Source organism: Thalassophryne amazonica, chromosome 8 (assembly GCF_902500255.1).
Source record: "Thalassophryne amazonica chromosome 8, fThaAma1.1, whole genome shotgun sequence".
In the NCBI taxonomy this organism is placed as follows: Eukaryota; Metazoa; Chordata; class Actinopteri; order Batrachoidiformes; family Batrachoididae; genus Thalassophryne; species Thalassophryne amazonica.
Genome location: NC_047110.1, coordinates 2,003,613 through 2,027,649, shown reverse-complemented (window position 1 = coordinate 2,027,649; position 24,037 = coordinate 2,003,613).

Here is a 24,037-nt window from a genome sequence, read left to right as displayed (position 1 = left end):
TATTCACACCAACAATACAGCCTCTGGACCATTTGCTGGACTTGGACAAGTTGACTGGAGTAAACAAGCAGTGAACAGGGCGAGTGGTGACGTCAGTGGATCATATCAGCGCGCAGCCCGTCTGAACGATTATAACAAGAAGTTAAATCTGTTATAAACAGGAATAAATACTGTAACAGCTGCAGACAAGAAGGAAAAAACATGCAACTGTTTTATCAAGCCTTGACAATGTAAACAAGTCAAATAATTACCTTTCTAGACAGCTCAAAATGCTTTCTGCAGCTTCCTCTGTGATTCAGGAGGAAATTAGAGCCATTTTCAACAGGCAATTTGCAGAATAAAATGATTAACCCACCACAAAATAATTATTTTATATACGCAGCATCCAGCGCAGCGCGCGAGGCAGCCGGTATAGAACAAAGAACGGCGTCCAGCTGTGAACACAGTGCATCTGATTTGCATCAGATGCAAAGCAGACGTAATAAAAATGCTTTATTCGTGGCCATTCTGTATGCAGTCGCTACATCTTATTTTAGTCTGTGATGTGGACATGATGGGCGCGCAAAATATCCGTTTTACACACTGTCCCAGTCCACTGCCAAGCTGAAAATCCCTGTCAGTTGCAGATATCAGCAGATGATGGTGAATATACAATGCATAGATTATGTTTGTGTATGTATTGAGTATGTATGGAGTATGTAAGGCGGATGTCATCCTGGCAATGGAAAAACGTGCCTCTGCAGATAATTGTGGACGTGTGCGGGTGTCGGCCGACTCATACAAGCATGTTTCACGCATATTGCGGATGTTAAGCAAATATGAGCCAATTTTGTGCACAATCCATACACAAATCCTCCTAAACACCAGTGGGACCGGGCCCTAAGTTTGTGAGTTGTATTTTATTTGCTGATGACACGACTGTGTTTTGTAGTGGGGATCATTTGGAACAGGTTCTGGACATGATGGAGAGGGAATTACAGAAGTTTAAAGAATGGTTTGATACAAACAAATTGTTGCTTCACTTTGGTAAAACAAAGTGTATCATATTTGGAAATAAGCCCAGGAACTCATGTAGAAATTTACTAGTACACAATGCTGAACTTGAACTCGTTAATGAAACTAAATTTCTAGGGGTCTTTATTGGTAATAATTTAAGATGGAAAACACATATAAATTATGCTAAATCTAAAATGTCAAAGATCATTGCCATTTTGTATAAAGCACAAGACTTCCTCTCCCAACACTCATTAGTTACCTTATATCATTCATTACTTGTTCCATACATGACCTACTGTATTGAAGTTTAGAGAACCGCCTACAAAACTAATACAAATCCTATATTTTTAGTTCAAAAGAAAGCTATAAGAATTATTAGTAAGAAACCATATCATGAGCCAACAAATCCATTGTTTGTATGTTTGCATGTTTTAAAATTTTGGAATTTGATTGATTATACAAGCAAAACGTCACACAGCAGCGTGAAGCTCGCTCATGGTACAGGGTCTCCTAAGCAGGAAGTGCCAAATTTCAAATCCACAGTAAAACAGGAAATGTTCAAACACTTCCTGGATTGACAGACGAGAGACCTCACGGGAACTCAGTGGCAAGCTCACACTCAAACAGGAAGTGCTGAATTCTCAGTCACAGTGAAACAGGAAATGTCAACTGTTGAACACTTCCCTGGCACAATAAACAAATCAAATCAAAATCAAATCAATTTTATTTATATAGCGCCAAATCACAACAAACAGTTGCCCCAAGGCGCTTTATATTGTAAGGCAAGGCCATACAATAATTACAGAAAAACCCCAACGGTCAAAACGACCCCCTGTGAGCAAGCACTTGGCTACAGTGGGAAGGAAAAACTCCCTTTTAACAGGAAGAAACCTCCAGCAGAACCAGGCTCAGGGAGGGGCAGTCTTCTGCTGGGACTGGTTGGGGCTGAGGGAGAGAACCAAGAAAAAGACATGCTGTGGAGGGGAGCAGAGATCAATCACTAATGATTAAATGCAGAGTGGTGCATACAGAGCAAAAAGAGAAAGAAACACTCAGTGCATCATGGGAACCCCCCAGCAGTCTACGTCTATAGCAGCATAACTAAGGGATGGTTCAGGGTCACCTGATCCAGCCCTAACTATAAGCTTTAGCAAAAAGGAAAGTTTTAAGCCTAATCTTAAAAGTAGAGAGGGTGTCTGTCTCCCTGATCTGAATTGGGAGCTGGTTCCACAGGAGAGGAGCCTGAAAGCTGAAGGCTCTGCCTCCCATTCTACTCTTACAAACCCTAGGAACTACAAGTAAGCCTGCAGTCTGAGAGTGAAGCGCTCTATTGAGGTGATATGGTACTATGAGTGTTATGTGGGCCGCTGAAGAGGAGGTACTGCTGGCCCACCACCAGACCTAGAAGAAGTGACAGTTGTCATTCATCCCCTGCACCAGCTGTCACTCGTTCATCATCATCACCACCATAAAAGCCGGACTGCAACTCCACCTCCTCGCCGAGAAATCGACTACCAGTACCAAGGTAATTTCTCTGCTGCCTGACACTGTGTGTGTAATAACTTGAACTTCTATTGCAGCCGTTTTCCTGGAGTGTTGCCTTATCTGGAGGATTGGCGTTTGGTGTGACAGCGACGGCTTCGCCTCACACCCCATCTCAGATAAGTGGTTGACCAGGAGCTGCACGAGTGTGTGTGATTTGGAGGTGGAGGTGCTCCCTCCCAACTGTGTTTGGACTGTGAATAACTGTGTGCGGACTCACACTCACACATCATATCTCTGCTTTCTGCCAGCAGTACCAGGGTCGACAGCCGAAGACAGAGGCCACCTGGGGACTCGGGACTTGGCGGCTCTGGTGTTCTTCAGACCGTTGGTGGTGGAGGCCGTGTGGGACGCGGCTTCTCTCTCGTCGGGGGTCTTCTATCTTCGAGCCTGCCCACACGTCACCTGGTGTTTATTCAATCAATCAGTCAATTTTTTTATATAGCGCCAAATCACAACAAACAGTTGCCCCAAGGCGCTTGACTGTGAAGATTCCTACACGTTTCATTGTGTATTATCACAACATTAAATTGTTACCTTTTTTCCTTTGCTTTTGTTGTATTGCACTTTGTTTTTTTATTTGTGCGGCCTGCTTTGGTAATGTTATTGAGACGTTTACTACTGCCTCACTTGTTGTGTATTATACATTGTTGTAAATAAATATTTTTTGAAAAAAAAAAACTGTTGAACACTTCCTGGCATGGGTGGAGCTAGAGTGGAGGCCGGGGTTTCACTGGAATCCCCTGAAATCTGATTGGACACAGATGACTGACATATCACGGCACCACACATCAGGTTTTTTTTTTTAAAGAGTTAATGTCTGTGGATTATTTGTGCCAAGTTTGATGTTTACATCACCATTTCCAGGATTCTCTTATCTGCTGCTCTATATATGAGATGTAAGATGCTGCTCCTCATTGTTTCTCAATTGCCCTCAAAAGTATTGGAACATTTGCTATTTCACACATTTTAATTTGTTTATTCCATTTCAAATGCTTTTTTTTTCACAAAATTATCTTCCTTAACTCAAACTGAAAGCAAATGATATAAATGAATTAAAAATATAAAATCCATCTTCCTGATGAAGTGGTGTCGAGGAGGATTTTCTTAAAAAGAAGACCTGAAAGTTCAGCTACAATTTGACAGAAAGTACATTTGAGATGAAAGACTAGATTTGATGTTTTGGAAACTAATTTTTGTATTTCTTGTATTTAAAATGGCATAAACAAATTAAAATGTGTGAAATTCCAAGTGTTCCAATACTTTTGTAGGGCACAGTATCCTAACCTTATCATGAGTGCAAAATGAGTGTGGCATTATTACTGTTTTGTTTAAGAAGGTTTCATTTTCACTGTTGCTGCACTTTGTGTCAAATCATAGTCATATCGTATATCATATTGATATAAAAATTCAGTAAGGTACAGTGGGGAAAAATATTTGACCCCCTGTCAGTTTTGCAGGTTTTCCCACCTACAAAGAATGGAGAGGTCTGTAATTTTTTATCATAGGTTCACTTCAACTGTGAGAGACAGAATCTAAAAAAAAATAAATAAAATAAATCCAGAAAATCACATTGTATGATTTTTAAATAATTAATTTGCATTTTATTTCATAAAATAAGTATTTGAACACCTACCAACCAGCAAGAATTCTGCCTCACACAGACCTATTAATTTTTCTTAATTGCACCTGTTTGACTGAATGAGTTTATTCTGCACACAATTCAACAACAAAAACAACTCATAACAAAGCAACTTTACAAAAGTCCTGCGTGGCCGAAAGGGTGAGGGCAGAAGCAGAGCTTATAAATACCCACCCCTTATACTAAAAAATAACAAACATATACACACAAACAAAATTTCATAAATACATATCTACACAATCACACACATATATGTTGTTGTTGTTCGTCCTTCGGGGTCGAAGATGACCATGGCTCCACTAAGTGAGTGATCAGTGATGGTGCGTCCGGAGGGGGCTAATGAGTCCAATCCGGGCTTGAAAGGTGCGCCCACATATGGGACACACATGGGTGGATACTGCATTGGAGGTGGAGGTAGCTCGGGCCTTACGTGCTGCTCGTTTTGTTTGGGCATCCGCGATCCGTCTGGCTTCTGCTGCGCGGGCGCCACTGGTGGTCTTGCTGTGCCATTGTGAGCGGTTGTGGGCAAGCATTTCCCAGGAAGTGAGCTCAAAGCCCAGGTTTTTCAGGGACGCTTTGAGACAGTCTTTGTAGCGTTTCTTCTGCCCCCCGACTGAGCGCTTTCCCTGGCACAATTCTCCATACAGGAGCTGCTTTGGCAGTCGAGTGTCTGGCATTCTGATTATATGACCAGTCCTTCTTACTTGCGTCTTCTGCAGGAGGGTGTAGATGCTGGGGAGGCCGGCTCGCTCAAGGACCTCTGTGTCCGGGACTTTGTCCTGCCACCTAATGTGGAGGAGGCAACGGAGGCAGCTCCTATGGAAGTGGTTGAGCTGCTTGGCATGTCTGCTATAGACAGTCCAGGTCTCACTGGCATAGACCAGGGAGGTTAGAACCACTGCACGGTAGACCTTCAGCTTGGTGGTAATGCTGAGTCCTCTCCGTTCCCAGACATTGTCAGGGAGCCTTCCAAATGAGGCGCTGGCTTTTGCAACCCTGTTGTTAATTTCTGCATTGATGCTGACTGCGCAAGAAAGAGTGCTGCCCAGGTATGTAAAGTTGTCGACTGCCTGCAAATTCTGTCCCGTCACTGTAATATGAGGTTCTAGGTATAGTTTTCCAGGTGCTGGTTGGTACATGACTTCAGTCTTTTTGGTGCTGATGGTAAGGCCGAAGTTGCTGCATGCTCTCGAAAAGCAGTCCATTTCATGCTGCATCTTCTGTTGTGAGGCTGCATTGAGCGCGCAATCATCAGCAAACAGTAGGTCCCTGATGACGGTCTCTGTCACCTTGGTGACAGCCTGGAGGCACCTGAGGTTGAACAGCCCGCCGTCAGTCCTATATCTGAGGCGAATGCCATCCTGGCCGTCCTGGAAAGCGTCGGTCAGCATGGCAGAGAAGACCATGCTGAACAGTGTCGGGGCAAGAACGCAGCCCTGCTTTACGCCGTTGGTGACTGGGAAGGCCTCTGACTCGACTCCATCATCCAGAACTTCATCATCACTATCATGCCGTCATGGAACTGTCGCACAATTGTGATGAACCTGCTGGGGCAGCCAAACTTCTCCATGATTTTCCACAGGCCTTCTCTGCTGACCGTATCGAAGGCCTTCGTCAGATCGACAAAGGTCACGAAGAGGTCGCTGTGCTGCTCTTGGCACTTTTCCTTAAGTTGGCACGCAGCAAATATCATGTCCACAGTTCCACGTCCGGCACGGAATCTGCACTGACTTTTTTGGAGGAGGCCCTGCTCAAGGTGTTGTAGTAGACGATTGAGTAGGATTTGAGCCAGGATTTTTCCTGCAGTGGACAGAAGGGAGATGTCTCTGTAGTTGTCACATTGCTGGCGGTTGCCTTTCCTCTTATAGATGTGGACGATACTAGCGTCCTTCAACTGTTGGGGGATGTCGCCTGCGCTCCACAGTGACTGGAAGAGTTTGGTCAGTCTTTGCAGCAATGCTGGGCCGCCTGCCTTGTACACTTCAGCAGGAATAGCATCTGATCCTGGAGCTTTGCCGCAGGAGAGCTGTTTGATGGCCTGTCTGACTTCATCTTCTGTGGGTGGAGTGTCGAGGTCTTCGTTCATCTCCACTTGAGGTAGGCCCGCAATGGCCTCTTCGTTGATTACGGCAGGGCAATTGAGGAAGTGGTTGAAATGTTCAGCCCATCTCTCCAGTATCTGCTTTTTCTCTGTCAGCAGTTGGGTCCCATCTGCACTGAGGAGGGGGGAGGAGCCTGAGGACTGAGGTCTGTAGACAGCCTTCAGTGAGTCGTAGAAACGCTTGATGTTATGACTGTCCGCATAGCCCTGGATTTCATCGGCCTTCTTGCTGAACCAGGCATCTTGCATCTCTGGTATCTTCTTCTGGACCCTCTGCCTGGCGTTGATGAAAGCATCTTCGCTTGTGAGGAGGGGTCATTCTGGTGGACTCGGAACAGCTGGTGTTTCTCTGTAAGCAAGGACTGAATCCCTTCCTTGTTCTCGTCGAACCAGTCCTGGTTTTTACGTGTGGTTGGTCCGAGATGTTCGAGAGCCGTGGAATAGACAGTATCTCTGAATGCAGCCCACTGTTCCTCAATGCTGTCCTGGTCGTTCAGCGTGTCGGGTAGCCTGTCATCCAAGTCGCTGGAGAATTGGTTGGCAACCTTCTTCAGCTTTGAGATGTTGAGCCTCTTTATAGCCTTCTGACCCTGGGGTCTTCTTGCTGGTTGGATGCAAAGTTTGCACTTAGAGACGATGAACGGGTGGTCAGTCCAGCACTCGGCGCAGCACATCGACTTAGTCACCCGCACGTCCTGCCTATCTCTCTTCCTGGTGATGACATAATCAATCAGATGCCAGTGCCTAGAGCGCGGGTGCATCCAAGATGTCTTGTTGCGGATGGGGAGGCAGAACAAGGTGTTGGTGATGACGAGGTCATGTGCAGCACAGGTTTTGAGAAGCAGCAGTCCGTTGCTGTTGCATCTGCCAATACCATGTCTTCCAATGGCACCATCCCAGGTCTGGTGGTCAACCCCTACTCTGGCATTGAAGTCCCCGAAGACAAAAAGTTTCTCGGACTGTGGGACTACTGCAATAAGAACGTCGAGTTCTTCGTAGAACTTGTCCTTGATGTATTCAGGGTTTGTCATGGTGGGGGCATATGCGCTAATCAAGGTCGCATTCTTCTTTCCCCCCAACAGGAGCTGAAGAGTCATCAGACATTCATTGATGCCCTCTGGAAGCTTGGCAAGTTTCCTTACGAGATAGGACTTAATGGCAAATCCAACTCCTGCTTCTCGCCGTTCAACGCTGCTGCGACCGCTCCAGAAGAAGGTGTATCCGCCACCTTGCTCTGTGAGCTGGCCCTTGTCCGCAAGGCGTGTTTCACTGAGTGCCGCTATGTCCACGTTATAGCGAGCTAGTTCCCTAGCCACTAGCGCCGTTCTTCTTTCTGGCCTGTCTGCTTTAATGTTATCCAGCAGGGTTCGCACATTCCATGTGCCAAGGTTAAGTACGCAGATATATACACGTATACATACCTACATACATACATACGCACACACGATGACAATACCAAAAAGAAAAAACGTGCAAACTTAGTCAATGAACTCAAATTTACAAAATATAACCAGACAGTACTGGCACACAACACACAAACCTGAAAGTAATAACAAATCAATAGACCTAAGTCTTCAACTATAGCATGCAATCTTGTTATTCTTGTAATGTCTTTTAAAGCCTACTAAAGTACCAAATACTTTAATGTTGTCGGGACAATTGTTCCAACACCTTTGACAGACACAATGACTTTTTGCAGTAGTTCGGATCCTTGATTTTTCAAACAACAAAATTCCTCTCAAACTATAACTGGAGTCTCTCAGTTTAAACAGATCCTGGACATGTTGTGGTAGCAGTTTCTTTTTAACTTCATACATAATTTGTATTGTAAAGTAATCAACCAAGTCCCAGAATTTTAGAATATGCAAACAGGCAAACAATGGATTCGTTGGCTCACAATGTGATTTGTTACAAATAAATCTTACAACTTTCTTTTGCAACAAAAATATTGGATTAGTATTAGTTTTATATGTATTTCCCCCAAACCTCAATACAGCAGGTCATGTATGGAACGAGCAATGAGTGATATAAAATACTTAATGAGTGTTGGGAAATTAAATCTTGTGCTTTATGCAGAATTGCAACGGCTTTTGACATTTTGGATTTAACAAAATTAATATGCGTTTTGCAGCCCAGTTTATTATCAATAACAACACCAAGAAATTTTGTATCAGTTACAGTTTCAATTTCAATATCATTTAATAATAAATTTCTGCAGGAAATCCTGGACTTGTTTCCAAATATGATACACTTTGTCTTACCAAAGTGGAGCGATAATTTGTTCTCCATCATGTCCAAGGCCTGTCCCAAGTGATCTTGAACTTGAACTTGTTACCTGTATAAAAGACACCTGTTCACACACTCAATTACACTCCAACCTGTCCACCATAGCCAAGACCAAAGAGCTGTCTAAGGACACCAGGGACAAAACTGTAGACCTGCACAAGGCTGGGATGGACTACAGGACAACAGACAAGCGGCTTGGTAGAAGACAACAACTGTTATGATTATTTATTAGAAAGTGGAAGAAACACAAGATGACTGTCAGTCTCCCTCGGTCTGGGATTCCATGCAAGATCTCACTTTGTGGGGTAAGGATGACTCTGAGAAAGCTCAGAACTACACAGGAGGACCTGGTCAATGACCTGAAGAGAGCTGGGACCACAGTCACAAAGATTACATTAGTAACACATAATGCTGTCATGGTTTAAAATCCTGCAGGGCAGCAAGGTCCCCCTGCTCAAGCCAGCACATGTCCAGGCCCGTTTGAAGTTCACCAGTGACCATGTAGATGATCCAGAGGAGGCTTGGGAGAAGGTCATGTGGTCAGATGAGACCAGAATAGAGCTTTTTGGAATCAACTCCACTTACCATGTTTAGAGGATGAGAACAACCCCAAGAAAACCATCCCAACTGTGAAGCATGGGGGTGGAAACATCATACTCTGGGGGTGCTCTTCTGCAAAGGGGACAGGACGACTGCACGGTATTGAAGGGAGGATGGATGGGGTCATGTATTGCGAGATTTTGGCAAACAACCTCCTTCCCTCAGTAAGAGCATTGAAGATGGGTCATGGCTGGGTCTTCAGCATGACAATGACCCCAAACACACAGCCAGGGCAACTAAGGAGGGGCTCCGTAAGAAGCATTTCAAGGTCCTGGAGTGGCCTGGTCAGTCTCCAGACCTGAAATCAATCGAAAATCTTTGGAGGGAGCTGAAACTCCAAACCTGAAAGATCTAGAGAAGATCTGTATGGAGGAGTGGACCAAAATCCCTGCTGCAGTGTGTGAAAACCTGGTGAAAAACTACAGGAAATGACTGACCTCTGTAATGGCAGACAAATGTTTCTGTACCAGTTGTTAAGCTCTGTTTTTCTAGGGGGTCATATACTTATTTTTGTGCAATAAAATGCAAATTAATTTATTAAAAATCATACGTGATTTTCTGGATTTTTTTTTTTTTAGATTCTGTCTCTCACAGTTGAAGTGTACCTACGATAAAAATTACAGCCCTCTCCATTCTTTGTAGGTGGGAAAACCTGCAAACTGACAGGGGGTCAAATACTTATTTTCCCCACTGTATATCTTCTATTACATATTCCAAATCTAAGGTGGAACTCTACTAGTGTTTACTAAGGTACACCAAAATATCTTTTTATCCCATGGGAACTCTCCCTACACACCTAAGTGGCTCAAGAATATGGAGAGGATGTATATAAGTGACATTTACATGACAATTTATATGACAATATTGAGATATGATAATTTGGTCATATTGTACAGCCCTACTGTCAACTAGCTGAAAACTTGGAATATTAATTTACATTTACATTTTAAAAAATGCTTAAAGTGGCAGGGGGCTAAGAGAGCTGTAATGGGGGGGTCAGCTGAAAAGGCAAAATGAAAGGCAATATAAGGAAAATGCTTAAAAAGGTGGGGTGGGGGGGGAGTCAAGGTGTTACCCCCAAGAACCATTTTACAGAAAAAGTGTGAAGGACCTAACATGGTTAGATGTTACATGGTTAGATGGCGAGGAGCTTCGCTCCTTCATGTCTGCAACATATGCATATTATCATAATACAAATTATGTTTAAAGTAAAAAATAAACTTTTACCACAACACCTTGAGGACCTCTTTAAAATAAGGGACTCCAGTTATAATTTGTGATGAACATTATTATTTCAGAACTACTGTAAAAAGTCATTATGTTTTGGTTAAAGGTGTTAACATTTGGAATAATTGCCCAGATAACATAAATCACTCAGTAATTTGGCTGGCTTTAAAAGGCTCTACAAAAACTATTTGATTACTTGTTATATCATGTTAAATTAGGTTTATTGATTTTGTTTTGTTTTTGGTGCACTGCTGTTTGCATATTTGTGTTTTTGAAATTTTTAGTTCAGGGATGAAATTACAGAGATCAGATGTTATGATCTATATTTGGTTGTGATGTCATAGTTCACATGTGGGAGGGATGCTTGGAAGCACAAAGCGGCAGCCAGTCAGCTGGCCACTCGCTCGAACAGTAGAAACAGTTAAGGTTGAGCCAAATAAACCCAAGTTGGGCCAAAGAATGCAGGGAGCTGTGATGACAGTTTATTGAATAACAGGAATGATCAGTGCTGGAAGGTTGGTTGAGACACTGAAGCACGGATACTCAGACTGGACCAGAACGGGTGGCGTGCAGGGAACCAGAACCAAGCAGCTGCCAGCAGAGCTGACAGGAGGCAGGAACGCTGGAACAAAAGGAGCAGAAGGCGAGTCAACAAGCCAGTAATGTAAGGTCAAGAGTAACATGAATAAACTGCCATGGAGGATAGTGAGGCCAGGTTACCACAGCGTGAAAACTGGGATTCTGGTGAACATGGAGTGGATGAACCAGATGCGGTTAATGAGCTCTGTTGCACCGCACCTGGGGAAAAAAGAGAGGAAGAGAGAACAGAGCAAACACCAAGGCAGCACAACAACAAGCTATATTTAGTCTGTTTTGTGGAATTTGAAAGGCTTCACAGCTTTAATATTCCACTTTGCTTCCTAATGTCTACTGTGATCCTTCATTACAAATACATCATTATATTATGGTGGGGTTTGCCCCAAGCTCATTTGCAAATACCAGGTCAAGGTCATTCAGAGTTTCTACTTGAACATTACAAATAAATGACTGTGGACCTTGAAAATCAAATTTTTTTTTCCCCTTTGGGTAGTTGAATCATCTATGAAAATTTCATGATAATATATGCAAAATTGTGGCTGTGAGACTGCACTGAATAAAGAAAGTGCTTGAACCAACTTAATGTAATCTGTGTGTGTGTGTGTGTGTGTGTGTGTGTGTGTTGCTCGTATATCTCTGTTTGTCAGACTGCCCTCAGCTTTCGGATATATGGCTTGCACATGGCACGATGACGTACAACCTTTATTATGAAAAATTTTTTTTTTTTTTTTGGATTAATTTTCAAAATATTTATTTTGAAACCTTTATTTTCATTAACATTGTAACTAGGGTTGAGCCGGATACTCATTTTGAGACGAGTATCCGGTACGGATAAAGCATTTTTGATGAGCACGAGCATGATATGAGTAAAACTTATCTGTGCTTGTACTGAAGGAAATTCATGATTGGCTAACTGACTGTCTTCACACTCTGTCATTGGCCAATCATGCACAGCGCCTGCCCCTCCCTATACGGACGTCTCTGCAACTTTTCACACACACACACACACACACACACACACACACACACACACACACACACACACACACACACACACACACACACACACACACACACACACACACACACACACACACACACACACACAGGAACTGATCTCTCTCTGTGCTTGGCTTGATTCTACCTCACATTGCTCTCAGTACTCCTTAATTTTTCTTCAATTCGCCTCTGTTTTGGTTTGTATAGTATTTAAAGTTACTTGAATGAATAAATGAATTAATTAATTAATTCATTTATTTATTTATTTGGCATACAAACTCAACAGTAACAAAAAACTGATATACAAGACAATTCCACAGTGACGTGTGACCAAAAGGGGGTGAACAGAAGCAAAGCTTATAAACGCCCACCCCTTATATACATACAAACATACATATATACCCATTACCAATTACTTGGTGAAGTTGTTTTGTAATGTACGCGGTGGATTTGACAAGACAGAGCTGAAAACATCTTGTGTTCTGTCGGTCACTGCCTCCACTCTGGTCTAGGTTTTTTTAACCATTTTTTTGCTGGCTGGTGATATAAAGTCTGTTGGAAAACTTTGCTTGTACTGAACGCAGTGCTTTTGAGAAGAACACAGTGAACAAGGCTGACATATTATTTCCCTGTTTGCCATCACTGGATGTTTGCATGAATCACACAGATCATTAAAACATACCTTAATCAAAATGGCAAGAACGTTAGGTAGTAAAAATAAATAAATAATTGGAAAAAAATCACAGTTTGATCATAAAATAAAAAAAAAGAAGTTGTGTTGAGTATGACAACTCTTGTTCATGCATACTTAGTAGTTCATAATTTCCTATTACGTTGAATGTCAATTCTGAGGCTGTTCTATAAATATTCATTCATACACTTAAGAATATTCATGTTCTGAGTTCATAAAAAAACTTGTTCTGTAAACAGTTCTCTTACTTTTGTGATCAAAATCATTGATTTGAATCTCAATTTTGAGGCTGTTCTGTAAATAGTTTTCAAATAAACCATAAATGCAGCAACTTCTGATCAATCCATATCAATTTCAGACATAAAATAATGTACAGATTTAAGCCCTGCCCATTTCCGGTTAAACCACGCCCATCTCGCGTTCAGATATAGATACAGATCATTTAGATGGTTGAACAGATACCGATACAGGTGCAGATAGTGGTGTACTTGCTTATCCCTAATTGTAACATTAGTACTTCCAAGATGGAAGGACTAATGGCGTCTCTTGACTCCAACTTCAATGTCAGGGTAAATGAGAAAGCAAACAGACTGCAGGAGAATGACTTTTGAGAACAGTTAAACGCATTTTTCATGTTTGTTTGCAAATAATATCAACTGTGGCTCACCGATGTTATTAGTAGCAAAGTTAAACAACATCAGGTAGTTCATGTTGCTCACACCATTTCACAATAAAATGTTTAATACCAGCATCCAGGCAAATACTTTTACTGTGAATGGCCTCTGCCGGTGTTCATTGCAACCGAGTTTAACTTGACAACACTGAGGAGACATTAGCTAAAATCCATTTTTTGCTAAACTCAGCTCAACCTTTATTTCTAAAGCACATTTAAAATGACAGCAGTCCACCAAAGTGTTGTACATAATAAAAAATGGGCACCAAGTTACCCCAATCATAAATAAATAAATTAAAAGTAACACTAAATTTGCAACACGCAATAAAACAAATAAAAGACAAACTAAAATAAAGATTAAAAGGTAGTAGGAAATAGAGATGTAATCACTCATTTAGGAAACACCAGAGAAAAGAAATAAGTTTTTAAAGAGGATTTAAATGTCTCTAGGGACAGGGATGATCTAATATTAAAGGGGAGACTATTCCAGAGCCTGGGGGCATTTGTTCGAAGGCTCTGTCACCTCTCATCTTTAATCTGGTTTTAGGCACCTCCAGCAACAGTTGGTCAGAAGACCTTAAGGCTCTGGTTGGGGTTTAAGAAAAACGAAGCTCTGAAAGATACACTGGGGCCATTGAGGGCTTTAAAAACAATTAAAAGAAGTTTAAAATCAACCTGGTAGGGGGGCTTCCGGTGACTCAATGCTGGCTGCAGCCTAAAAGACACGCTCCATCCAGATTAGTTTATTTCCTAACTAAATCAGAAAATTACTCGGCATTTCTTTTCTCTTTTTACTAAATAGACATGGCATCATCTTTGAGAGTTAAAGGACAAACTAGGCAGGATTCTGCCAAGGAGAAAGGTGACAGTTTGAAACAGCTCACGCTAATAAAAACACCGAGTGAGCCCACAGTTGCTAATGCTAACATCCGTGACTCCGACTCAAAAATACTGGCTGAACTTGAGAAACTAAGGAAAGACAACCAAGAGGGCCACATGCAGACACAACTTTCCTTGACAAGACTGGAGACGTCATTTTCCGATCTAAAAGAAGATTTCACAGAATTGCAGAAGCAAACTGCAGAAGCGGAGGGTTGCATTAGCGCCCAGGAAGACACTGCTAAACACCATGAGCGAGCCCTTCGTTATCTGCTGCACAGAGAAATTAATTTGACTGCAAGATATGATGAGATGCAAAATCGACGGAGGCGTAACAATATAAGAATTTATCGAGTGGCTGAAGACAGTGAGGGAAGAGACATTACGTTTTTTTGTACACAAGCTGCTTAAATCGCTCTTCGCCTCCCCCCCAACCTTAACATCGTCATAGAGAGGGCCCACAGAGCCCCGAAGCTGCCCCGCGCTCTCTGGTTGTCAGATGTTTGGACTTCTCAGTCAAAGAAACCGTGTTACGACAGGCCTGGGAGCAGAGAAAAGTCATGTACAACGGAAGACAAATCTACTTTGACCACGATTTCTCTCCCGAGTTGCAGAAAAAGAGAGCGATGGTGCGGGTCGCAGTAAAGCAGCTAAAAGTGAAGAACATCAGAGCAAAGTGTATTTTCCCCGCACAGCTCAGAGTATTCATGGAGGATGGCGTGAAGACCTGCCCCCCACACTGACTGATGCTTTGCCGGCACTTGAGAAGCTGGAGATAAACGCATGAGGGAACGAACGGGAGCTGCTGGAGACGGAGGCATCAGAAAGACAAGAAATACAGAATAATTTGTCAGCATTAAACAAGAAAAACAGAAAATACTAAGGTGATCACCGGCCACTAGCCCTAAACTTCACTAAAAGACCACAGAACAGGGGCACGATAAGAGAAAGCTCTGTGACCCGCAGACTTCTTATTCACCTTAGGGACACAAAGTAGTCCTGCACCCTGAGAACGTAAAGCCCGGGCCGGTACGTAAGGTTTAATTAGGTCAGCTAGATAGGGAGATGCCAGTCCGTGAACAATTTTCTAGACTAGTAGCAGAACCTTAAAATCTGATCTCACTGGGACAGGAAGCCAGTGAAAAGATGCCAAAATGGTTGTAATGTGGTCAAACTTTCTGCTTCTTGTCAAGAGTCTGGCTGCAGCATTTTGAACCAATTGGAGACCCCTAATGCTGGACTGCGGTAAACCAGAAAATAGAACACTGCAGTAGTCCAGTCTAGAAGAGATGAACGCATGGATCAGGGTCTCAGCATCAGCCATAGACAGGATGGGACGAATCTTCACTATATTTCACAGGTGGAAAAAAGCAGTCCTAGTAATATCTCTAATGTGGAGGTCAAAGGACAATGTAGGATCAAAAATTACCCCAAGGTTCCTCACTTTGTCAGTGTGATGTATGACACACGAGCCGAGGCTGAGCGTTAACTGATCAAATTGATGCCGATGTCTCACTGGACCAAGAACCATCATTTCAGTCTGATCAGAGTTTAAAAGGAAGTTTTGAGACATCCAACTACACTACTCTGTGGGGTTCATATGTTTGTAAATCTGATTGTGATGAAGTCAGTGCCTCACCAGCTGTCAACCTCACTGCACGTCACTGAACTGGACATAGACCACCGTCAGATGTGTGTCCTGTCTCGACTGCGCCAAGAGTGTTTTGAACAGTGCAACACACTCGGGACAGCTGAGCAAATGGGTCCAAATACGTAGACTGCCGTCCATCTGTCTTCAGACCACAACACAATACTTCCCGACAGTGGCCAGATGTATCATTGTGATGCCATCTGGCCTCAGTTGGCATATGTGTGACGGGGGGTATAAGTCTCTTCCATTAACCTGTTTAATAGAAATCCTTTTATTTTCATATCATTGATAATAAAACTGATTTTTGGAAAAAAATGTGAAATACTATTTTCAAATAATAATATACACGTAATGTAACATATCAATCAAAACATAGACCCAAATGACAGAACAAGTGCTTATTACCAAGTCCACATGTCAATCAAATATCTTTAATTTGTACCAAGTGGCTTTTGAATGTTTGTATTGGATCAAAATTTATATTATTTCTACCTGAAATGTTAGAATGTAAGTCACTGGCTCACATGTGGCTCACATATCAATCTACACATTTCACAACAAACCTAAATGTCCCTGACTGACATTATCAATAACGACTGTGTTCACATCCATATGTTTGTTCTTCTTCATGAACACTGTGTTTATTCCTTCCTATATCTCCATGTTTGTCTGACCATGTTGGATGAATGTCAGTCTTTTTCTTAAAATAACTATATTTGAGTCTCTTTGTATCTCACTGTCAACCATGTCTTAACAATTGCACACTTTGTCTGTTGAAACTATGTCAGAGTAAGTACAACTCTCTGTACATCCCACCTTCAAACACAGCCTCATAAGACCAGCAATGAAAAACCTACTTAAGGTCCCAATTTTCTATAAGAATACAAACTTCCTACGGGCACTGAACTAGCTGTTTAATTTGGTAACACCTAAAAAAAATTCAGTTCTTTGAAATTAAAATAAGTTAGATTGACACGTGTTAAGTTAAATGGACTGCATTTATATAGCGCTTTTCCATCTGCATCAGACACTCAAAGTGCTTTACAGTACTGCCTCACATTCACCCCGATGTCAGGCTGCTGCCATGCAAGCCACCCACTGCACACCTGGTGCAACTAGGGGATTAAGGACCTTGCCCAAGGGTCCTTAGTGATTTTCCAGTCAGGCTGGGATTTGAACTGAGGATCGTCTGGTCTTAAGCCCAACGCTTAACCACTAGACCGTCACCTCCCCTTAAGTTAACTTGACATATGTGTTAATTTAAATTATTTTAAAACTTTATAAAATTATTTTCTTTTGTGAGCAAACAAATGAACAATCAAACAAGCACATGCTACCAATCACATACCTTCCTCCAGCCTCATTGGCGGAGCTTACCTAAATACAGGAAGCACATCCAGAAGTGACCGATAGAAATAAAGTGCTGTGAAAAAATTTTCAGCCCTCAGGATTTAACACATTTTAGCTTGTTGTTGTAATTTCAGATACAAAAGTAATTCAGGTTTCTCGATGTAAAAATTGCTAAAATTATACATACACCATACATCTTCAACCGCTTATCCTGGAATGGGTCTCGAGGGCAAAAGATCCAGCAGGGGATCCCAAGCTTCCCTTTCCTGGGCCACATTAACCACCTCTGACTGGGGGTCACTGAGGCGTTCCCAGGCCAGGTCCCTTGGTGATCCAAGGTTTATCAGAGTTTTGCTTATTACCAACTTTTAACATCAGTGGACAATGTTTATTATATAAATTGGAAATAATGGAGCTAAATGATTCATGTGATTGATCAATGTCCTTGGAATAAATGTCACGCCAATTTTGGTGCATTAAATTTGTTCAAAGATTTGCCATAGTTTCCTCTGTTATTTTCCTTTTGAAATTTGTAATTTCAATATGATCAATGTTATCAACTAAGGAATTGTAAGCAACAAAGAACGGCAAGTGATCACTAATGTCATTAATAAGTACCCCACCTGTTAAATTCCCAACAATAACATTTGTTAATATATTGTCAGTGGGTGTCAATGTGTTGGTAGTAACCCTAGTTGGATGTGTTGTCACTGGATACAATCCCATACAAAACAAACGATCTAAAAATTCCGCTATTTGTACAGTGAGGCAAATAAGTATTTAATCCACTGTTGATTTTGAAAGTTTTCCCACCTACAAAGAATGGAGAGGTCTGTAATGTTTGTCGTAGGTACATTTTAACTGTGAGAGACAGAATAAAAAAAAAAAATCTGAAAAATTACATTGTTTGATTTTTAAAAAAATAATGTGCATTTTATTGCATGAAATAAGTATTTGATGCAATAGAAAAACAGACCTTAATATTTGGTACAGAAACCTTTGTTTGCAGTTCCAGAGGTCAGACGTTTCCTGTTTACACACTGCAGCAGGGATTTTGGTCCACTCCTCCATACAGATCTTCTCTAGATCTTTCAGGTTTGGAGTTTCAGCTCCCTCCAAAGATTTTCTATTGAGTTCAGGTCTGGAGACTGGCCAGGCCACTCCAGGACCTTGAAATGCTTCTTACGGAGCCCCTCCTTAGTTGCCCTGGCTGTGTGTTTGGGGTCATTGTCATGCTGGAAGACCCAGCCATGACCCATCTTCAATGCTTTTACTGAAGGAAGGAGGTTGTTTGCCAAAATCTCACAATACATGACCCCATCCAGCCCCCCTTCAATACGGTGCAGTCGTCATGTCCCCTTTGCAGAAGAGCACCCCCAGAGTATGATGTTTCCACCCCCATGCTTCACAGTTGGGATGGTTTTCTTGGGGTTGTTCTCATCCTCTAAACATGGTAAGTGGAGTTGATTCCAAAAAGCTCTATTCTGGTCTCATCTGACCACATGACCTTCTCCCATGCCTCCTCTGGATCATCCAGATGGTAACTGGTGAACTTCAAATGGGCCTGGACATGTGCTGGCTTGAGCAGGGGGACCTTGCTGCCCTGCAGGATTTTAAATCATGACAGCATCATGTGTTACTAAGGTAATCTTTGTGACTGTGGTTCCAGCTCTCTTCAGGTCATTGACCAGGTCCTCCTGTGTAGTTCTGAGCTTTCTCAGAATCATCCTTACCCCACGAGGCGAGATCTTTCATGGAGCCCCAGACCGAGGAAGACTGATAGTTATTTTGCGTTTCTTCCATCTTCTAATAATTACTCTAACAGTCTTCTCACCAAGCTGCTTGCCTGTTGTCCTGTAGTCTATCCCAGCCTTGTGCAGGTCTACAGTTTTGTCCCTGGTGTCCTTAGACAGCTCTTTGGTCTTGGCTATGGTGGACAGGTTGGAGTGTGATTGAGTGTGTGAACAGGTGTCTTTTAATACAAGTAACAAGTTCAAACAGGTGCAATTAATACAGGTAAAGAGTGCAGCGTAAGAGGGCTTCTTAAAGAACAATTAACAGGTCTGTGAGAGACAGAATTCTTGCTGGTGGGTCATCAAATACTTATTTCATGCAATAAAATGTAAATTAATTATTTAAAAATCAAACAGTAATTTTTCAGAATTTTTTTTTTTTTTTTTTTTAGAATCTGTCTCTCACAGTTGAAGTGAACCTACAATAAACTTACAGACCTCAACATTCTTTGGAGGTGGGAAAACTTGCAAAATTGACAGTGAATGAAATGCTTATTTGCCTCACTGTATTTGACCATGAGAATTTAGAAAATTTATGTTGAAGTCTCCACAAACAACAAAAAGCTTATTGTTTTTAACTGAGTTGTACATTTCAGTCAATTTTTCTGCAACAAAAAAAAAAAAAAAAAAAAAAAAAAAAATATATATATATATATATATATATATATATATATATATATATATGATCTGGGTACTCTATAATTGTAACTTATAATTATGTTTTTTGATTTTTCACATATAATTTCAGTAACAGTAACACAGTCCATAATGATATCCAAAACAAAATGACACATTTGGAACAATTTCACAGTAGTGGTTAGATCTGGACTCAGATGGTTGGTTCAGCTTGGGACTCTGATGAGGGCGGTCGCATCTCCTCCTCTCTCCTCTATCTCTGCTCCAACCTTCAAAGTCCCTTCTTCACCAGACTGTGAATTCTTCAGACTATATTGGATTAAATATGGAATTGATCAGCTAGTCTCTGAACACTATTGACACCATTTTTTCAACAAGGAAATCAGGGCCGGGGGACCCTGCATGCCCAGATGGAACCTACCCTGTGGGCTATGTTCTCGACGCCTGGGAGATGTGGCGAGTCGCATGCTTTGCACCATTCTCTGTGGAAGACGTCAAGGATTTATTTATATTTAGTTTCATAGTAGGAGGGCTGGTACGTATTGGTTTATGTGCTGCCCTGACCTACTGGAAAATTGGAAAGAGGCTGCCTCCAGAACCACGACCCCTCACCTGTCTGTCATGATTAATGAGTTGGGCAAGGCGATGCAATCTCAGACTGCGTTAACCCTTAAACATGGACGCAAATTGGATAACATCTCGGAGCAAATGCGCACCTTGCAGAGGAAGATGAAGATTTCAGAGACCAGGAAATATTCATAATTTGGGATCTGGTTTGTTCATGTGAGAATGTAAAAGTGATTTTCAGTGCTCAACCACAAACACAGCAGGCTTATCAGCCTCTGAAGGACAAAATGCCCCGTTGTTTTCCTCCAGAAGAATGTCTACGGCCTTGGTGAGCATTCGGATGTCCCTTATCTTCTCTAACTCCCACATGGACAGAAAAAAAACTGACTCACACAAGGACTGTAAGCATGCTCCATCCCCCCTCTGCCCCCACCACACACCCTATCCCGGCCCCCGCTCATGCCACTCCCCCCAAGCTGCTGGCGGCGTGACTCATGTTCCTAATTTCAGATACAAAAGTAATTCAGGTTTCTCGATGTAAAAATTGCTAAAATTATACATACACCATACATCTTCAACCGCTTATCCTGGAATGGGTCTCGAGGGCAAAAGTTCCAGCAGGGGATCCGAAGCTTCCCTTTCCTGGGCCACATTAACCACCTCTGACTGGGGGTCACTGAGGCGTTCCCAGGCCAGGTCCCTTGGTGATCCAAGGTTTATCAGAGTTTTGCTTATTACCAACTTTTAACATCAGTGGACAATGTTTATTATATAAATTGGAAATAATGGAGCTAAATGATTCATGTGATTGATCAATGTCCTTGGAATAAATGTCACGCCAATTTTGGTGCATTAAATTTGTTCAAAGATTTGCCATAGTTTCCTCTGTTATTTTCCTTTTGAAATTTGTAATTTCAATATGATCAATGTTATCAACTAAGGAATTGTAAGCAACAAAGAACGGCAAGTGATCACTAATGTCATTAATAAGTACCCCACCTGTTAAATTCCCAACAATAACATTTGTTAATATATTGTCAGTGGGTGTCAATGTGTTGGTAGTAACCCTAGTTGGATGTGTTGTCACTGGATACAATCCCATACAAAACAAACGATCTAAAAATTCCGCTATTTGTACAGTGAGGCAAATAAGTATTTAATCCACTGTTGATTTTGAAAGTTTTCCCACCTACAAAGAATGGAGAGGTCTGTAATGTTTGTCATAGGTACATTTTAACTGTGAGAGACAGAATCAAAAAAAAAAAAATCTGAAAAATTACATTGTTTGATTTTTAAAAAAATAATGTGCATTTTATTGCATGAAATAAGTATTTTATGCAATAGAAAAACAGACCTTAATATTTGGTACAGAAACCTTTGTTTGCAGTTCCAGAGGTCAGACGTTTCCTGTTTACACACTGCAGCAGGGATTTTGGTCCACTCCTCCATACAGATCTTCTCTAGATCTTTCAGGTTTGGAGTTTCAGCTCCCTCCAAAGATTTTCTATTGAGTTCAGGTCTGGAGACTGGCCAGGCCACTCCAGGACCTTGAAATGCTTCTTACGGAGCCCCTCCTTAGTTGCCCTGGCTGTGTGTTTGGGGTCATTGTCATGCTGGAAGACCCAGCCATGACCCATCTTCAATGCTTTTACTGAAGGAAGGAGGTTGTTTGCCAAAATCTCACAATACATGACCCCATCCAGCCCCCCTTCAATACGGTGCAGTCGTCATGTCCCCTTTGCAGAAGAGCACCCCCAGAGTATGATGTTTCCACCCCCATGCTTCACAGTTGGGATGGTTTTCTTGGGGTTGTTCTCATCCTCTAAACATGGTAAGTGGAGTTGATTCCAAAAAGCTCTATTCTGGTCTCATCTGACCACATGACCTTCTCCCATGCCTCCTCTGGATCATCCAGATGGTAACTGGTGAACTTCAAATGGGCCTGGACATGTGCTGGCTTGAGCAGGGGGACCTTGCTGCCCTGCAGGATTTTAAATCATGACAGCATCATGTGTTACTAAGGTAATCTTTGTGACTGTGGTTCCAGCTCTCTTCAGGTCATTGACCAGGTCCTCCTGTGTAGTTCTGAGCTTTCTCAGAATCATCCTTACCCCACGAGGCGAGATCTTTCATGGAGCCCCAGACCGAGGAAGACTGATAGTTATTTTGCGTTTCTTCCATCTTCTAATAATTACTCTAACAGTCTTCTCACCAAGCTGCTTGCCTGTTGTCCTGTAGTCTATCCCAGCCTTGTGCAGGTCTACAGTTTTGTCCCTGGTGTCCTTAGACAGCTCTTTGGTCTTGGCTATGGTGGACAGGTTGGAGTGTGATTGAGTGTGTGAACAGGTGTCTTTTAATACAAGTAACAAGTTCAAACAGGTGCAATTAATACAGGTAAAGAGTGCAGCGTAAGAGGGCTTCTTAAAGAACAATTAACAGGTCTGTGAGAGACAGAATTCTTGATTAATGAGTTGGGCAAGGCGATGCAATCTCAGACTGCGTTAACCCTTAAACATGGACGCAAATTGGATAACATCTCGGAGCAAATGTGCACCTTGCAGAGGAAGATGAAGATTTCAGAGACCAGGAAATATTCATAATTTGGGATCTGGTTTGTTCATGTGAGAATGTAAAAGTGATTTTCAGTGCTCAACCACAAACACAGCAGGCTTATCAGCCTCTGAAGGACAAAATGCCCCGTTGTTTTCCTCCAGAAGAATGTCTACGGCCTTGGTGAGCATTCGGATGTCCCTTATCTTCTCTAACTCCCACATGGACAGAAAAAAAACTGACTCACACAAGGACTGTAAGCATGCTCCATCCCCCCTCTGCCCCCACCACACACCCTATCCCGGCCCCCGCTCATGCCACTCCCCCCAAGCTGCTGGCGGCGTGACTCATGTTCCTGCGGCCTTCACCCCGTTTGCCTCAATTCGGATGACGGACTGCTTCAAGTTCAGTGCACATAAACAATGTCAAATGTATATGTGTTGTATTTAATTTTGATGTGTGCCATTATTACAGTAAAGACGATGATAAATCATTTGACAAAAAACAAAAATCATTTCATATTTTTAATTCATTTTAGAACAGATTTATTATTCGGTACATCAGTGGATGTACTAAATGTTGTCAAATTTGCCAGCTCGATCAGGATACTGTGAACATTTCTTGTACTCTGTTTGACAAAATGTGCCATGAGGTGGCGCCACAAGACATATGTAAAATCTCTGATGAGCTATAAATGTAATTAGTTGTCATTGATCAGTGGGGTCCATCAGTATATGAAAAACACATCACTCTGTAAATATAATGTCCACATTTTAAACTGATGTCCACAGCAAAACATGTCCATTGAGCTGATTCAGTTCCACCCCTGACCACATGATGGCAGTGAGGGAGCCTGAGGTGCAGACGTTCATCATGAAGAAGAAATGTATCCAGTTTGGAAAAGACCACATTTTGAAGAGCTGTTGGTTTGGAAACGTAGCCGTGGTTTCCCACTGAGCAGTGATCATCTGGATGCCGCTGCACCAAACAGGTTTTTCTTCTGGTGGTAGGCCAAACAGATGATGGGTGCATTACTGCCACCATGTGGTGGAATGTCTGTCACTGCCCTAGAATACAAAGAATACATTTTGGTCAAAAGGACACACACACGTTGTGTTGTTGCCTGCCTGGATCCACGGTGGAAGTTTGCTTGTGAATCTAGTTTTTATAATTTTTTAAGTACTATAAACTAGGAGCACTTTTTTTCCTGCGATCACCAACACACATAAAGGAACAAGATTCATATTCCAGCAATGT